Source organism: Mchenga conophoros, linkage group LG14, assembly GCF_057382185.1.
Source record: "Mchenga conophoros isolate Kocher_MC1m ecotype Shallow Benthic linkage group LG14, M_conophoros_male_GT1.1, whole genome shotgun sequence".
NCBI classification, from domain to species: domain Eukaryota; kingdom Metazoa; phylum Chordata; class Actinopteri; order Cichliformes; family Cichlidae; genus Mchenga; species Mchenga conophoros.
The window spans coordinates 34,014,869-34,019,738 of NC_140539.1; positions in this window are offsets into that span (position 1 = coordinate 34,014,869).

A 4,870-nucleotide genomic window follows, 5' to 3' on the forward strand; every position below is an offset into this window, starting at 1 on the left:
AGTTCTTGTTGATATTTTGATTGCTTTTTATTTTTAACTTCCTCCGTTTATCATAAGTATTCATAATCTATGCCCTTCCAGACAAAAAGAAAAATGTATTTTATCTCATCATTTTCAGATAAATCATTATAGCAGAAACAAAAAGGCAAAACTACAAGGTGTTTGTATTTATTTTCCTTTGTTTCATAGTTACTTTGTTTATCAGAGTGTATTGGCTTTTTCCCTCAAATCAATTTACAGAAAAAAAGTGTTTGAAGCAGAGGTAGCACCGCTACACTGCCACTCACCATGTGTCATCTGAGTGCCGGGTCTTATCTGTGACCTTTTCTCAAGGCCCCTGCTCTGAGATTCTATCTGCTTCATGAAAAAGGGACAAGTGGGCAGTTTAAATTTGATCTGAAATTGCTTTGATATTGTCTTAGTCTTTGAATGGTTATGCCGTCAGGGAGTGTCGTTGTTTTCTCTTTACCCATTTCTCTCTCTCTCTCTCTTTTTCTTTCTGTATAGGCGATTTTTCATTTTTCTATCACTAGCTCGGCAACTTTTTGTTTTTCGCTGTCCTTCACATTCTTTTGTACCTATGTGACTTTGTATTTCATTGCCCGGTTTGTAACATGTTCACAATAAACAGAGTGGTGACAAACAAGATTTTCAGGCTATGTAAATACTTGCCAATAGTATTGTATCTGCACAACTAATAATAATTTGGCACCAATTTTCTGTAGGAGAAGAGATTTTCTCATGTATTTATGAATTATGAGAGTTTTCTAATGTCTGTACTGCCGTTTGTTTTTTTTAAAGGAAACAAAAAAGAAAGCTAGAGAAGAAAGACAGCAGGCAGATGAAGGACTGTGAAGAATGAACAGGGAAATGGCAAATGAAAGCTTGAAGATGGTGAGGGATTTTCTGGAAGTGATTGGCTTGGCTGTCTTTGTGGTCTGTGGTCTCAGGTTTTTATAATCCCATCCTGTGATGCTCTAATCTCCCTTTTCTTTTGTACACAGTAAATAGCCTCATTACATGGGGCAGAGCTGACGATTTGTTATAAAAATGGAAATGAAGAGCCAAGAAAAACCCTTTATTAAATACTTGCCTTCCTATACGTACCCTGTCAGGCCACTGGCACCCACACGATTACCATAAAAGATCATCTCAGAACAGCGCGTGGGAACCGATGGGCTCACTGAGCAACTTTGAGGCACTTGTGAAACAGCGAAGCAAACAATGGTGGTTCTGGATTTTCACACCCCACCTTCCTGTCAAGATGCTTTTTGTGGGCTATAATTAAATGGGAGAATTAACAGTTATTGTACATTTGATCCTCTGGGGAATTAGGTCGCTGATTTTCTTCTTTTTTTTTTATCTGCTCCATTTTTAACTTACAGTGAACCACAATTGCTCTTATTTCTTGAAAAAAATCTTTATAATAAACCATTTCCTGGTCAAAGTGAAGTGCGAGTGTGAGCGGTTTCTGCGGGATGAAGGTCAGAGGACCTTGCTAAAGGGAAAGATAGACTCATTTGCATAATGTTTCATCTCACATCTCTCGGCTTATAATATGAATTGTGAGTGTTAAAGCTCAGCACCTGTGGCGGGAAATGCTGATGAGAGTGTGTATTAACATGATTATTGATTCTGGCTTTTTACAGTCTTGCTAGATTGAACCGCAGCACATGTGTTTAAGGTCATCTATTCATAGATACTGTATGTAGCACATATATTTGCATTAATCATTATGAAACACAGCTGAGGTAAATCAATAGAAGATTGGCACACAAGTATATGATGAAATGCGTAATCATAATATCAGTCTACACTCAGCTGCCAATTAATGAGGTCACTCTTATTATAGAATCGAAGCATCCTTGTAGCTAACCTTTATGAAGAAGTTTTAGCAGAGCGGCACTGATTCCACTTTGTCGACTGAAAAATCTCTGTATTATGGTGTTTTGTGTTTTTGAGGTTATATGGATAGATCTGAGTGTCTTGGCTGGACCTAGTGATTTCTGTGCTTCCAATATCACGATTGCCAGATAATCAGATTCGACTCACTATAAGAAAGCAGACACTAAAAAAACCTTCCTCTTCGACTAATTTAAGTTGGTGCTTATTATTGTAGAATTATCTAGATCGGGGGTTCTCAAACTTTCACAGTGAGTACCGCCTCATAAAATATATGGCTTTTTAAGTACCGCCCTTATGACTGACATTAAAGTACAGTAGTATACGCCTATTTAACACCATATACAGTTTACACGAGACAATTTTATTTCTTTGGTCCGTTTATAGCAGCGGCCCCCAACCTTTTTTTCGCCACAAACTGGTTTAATGTCAGACAATATTTTCACGGACCGGCCTTTAAGGTGTCGCAGATAAATACAATAAAATAAAATGATACAACCAAGAAAAAAACTGTTGTATTTTGTAAATATAATAATAAATGCGAATTCACTGTGTTATTGTGTAACTTTATTAGCAGCATCCTCCTGAAATGCGCCAACAATATTGAGAGTAACATCTTCCTCCTTGCCCCTTAATGCTCTCTGGTCGCTACGGGCACGCATAAATATTTCTTTCAAAATAAGACACACAACTTCAACACGGGAAAAGACCCAGGGAAACCGAGTTAACAATAAAAACCCTAAAACCCCTAAATTTCAGACCCGAGCCTCAACTCTCGAGGCCTGGTACAAAACAACCCCCGAGCCAGTCTGTGGCCCGGGGGTTGGGGATCACTGGTTTATCGCATCCTGCTATGCGACTGGTCCCTAACCATCAGGAACCCTCATGTTATTTTTTATCGAATGGAAAAAAGTTAGCGTTCATCCTCCAGCTTCACTGTGTTTATGCTATGCTAACATAGCCATGTCACTAGCAATCACGTAGCGCATCATTATATACCAGCTAGCCCAACTTCAGCAACCCTACAAACGTCACTGCTGTTTAGTTTTCTGTCTTCATCTATCTCGGAAGTGATAGCAGAGCTGTACGTTTTAATTTTTCAGAAATCCCTCAATCAGAACATGGTATATTATTTAATCTTAACCTTTTTTGGGAGACTCCCCGCGTACCACAAGAGGGAGCAAACATACCAGCAGTACGTAGGCTCCCTCTTGATCTCGATCTCACCAAATATTCTTTATATAACCTACTTAACCTCTATTTAACATATACATTTTCAAGTAATTTCAGCTTGACTTTAGTATTTCTCTGTTTTCTTTAACAGTTTTAAGTGTTAATCTTTAATTGACAACTTATACATTTTTTGAAATTTCTATATTTGTTTAAATGGTGTCCAGTGTTGGGAGAAATATCACTCAGGTGGGATCATTTCTAATTCCTTTAATTCTTGGGTGGAATGGATATCACTATTATCTCACAGAAAGATGGTGCCGGGTTTAAACCGTGGTGAGGGTTTCCTCTGGATTCCCTGGCTGCCTCCCACAGTCCTTAATTGTACTCAACCAAAGTGAACTGAGAAAAATATGGCTTTTTTGCTGAGATTACATGAATATACCTTATTAAGGAAAAAACAAACAATGTCTTGTGTTTGACCAAACACAGATAAAGATAAAAGATTTACATTTATTATTATATATCGTTGTGTAGTTGATTTAATTTCTCTAAAATGTGTTGTGATAAGGTTGATTTATGTTTTAGTTCATATATTCTGTGCTCACTTGAGTGTTGTTAATCTGTCTGCTTCATCAGATTGTTGTTATTAACGTTAAGATTTTGCTAAACGGAGCTTAAACTGAATGTCAGAGAGGACAGTGTTTACATAAACAACTACTGATTAATAAATTGGATTTATCATCTCTGATATTATGCCAGCGTTGTTAGGCAATGTGATTTTGTCACCCTAAAATAGCTTGAAAATGGATACTGTCTCTTTAATTACTGGAAAGGTTTTTCATGCTAGTTGTTATTATGTCTCCCCTAATGGTAGTGGGATGGAGCCTGCCCCAGCTGTAATAGGGGAAAAGATAGGTCACCAGTCTGTCTATTGTGATAATTCAGTTTTAAAGTAAAGTCACCTCCGCTGGCTCCGTGAGGAAGTTGAAACCATACTGAGGCTGAAAAAGGAAGTGCCAAAAACTGCAATTTCTCTAGGTGCCACTTGAGGCTGGATCTCATAGGTTTCCATGTAGAAATAACCAATTTTATAGCATTAAATTCATATTTGCAGGCTTGTAAAAAAAAAAAAAAAGTTTAGGGGTCTATGGATAGCTTTCCCCAACTCTGAGTGGGGTGAATTTTTTTATAACTCATTCACCTGGATACTGGAGATAGGCGCATGGCTGCCTTAATTGGCAGTTATCCCGACACAGCCAGTTAGAGCCCACTGTTGTCTACAAAGTGTCATTCACTGCTCTAAAGACCTCTCTGCTGTGTTTGTGCTGTTGGTGCCATTTGGAGCATTTTATCTGGCTTTTAATATGCCTTATTGTTTGGCATTGACCGTCCAATATGTTTGTATTTCATTTTCGGTGAGTGAAATTCTATTATTTCCTGCACTGCAGTCATTAGCCGATATCTATGTCTGATGTGTTTGTGCACATATAGAGTGTTGTTGACAGTAACCACAATAACCAACTTGGTGGCAGCCAAAATATCGAGTCCAAAACCAACGAGTGACATCTTGTCCATTTTTCATGATGTCTGTGCTTAAAATAGATTTTTAAAAACAGTATATTAACCCAAGTTGTTTTGCAATCTAAGCATAACCAAACAACAACAAACAAAACCAAAAAAGAGTGAAAGCAAAACATAAAAGAGGTCCCAGACAATATTCAAACTCCAGTCTACTGTGTTTCTGTTGCATCCATCAGATATGAGTGTACACGCTCATGAATGTTTACCTAGTCCT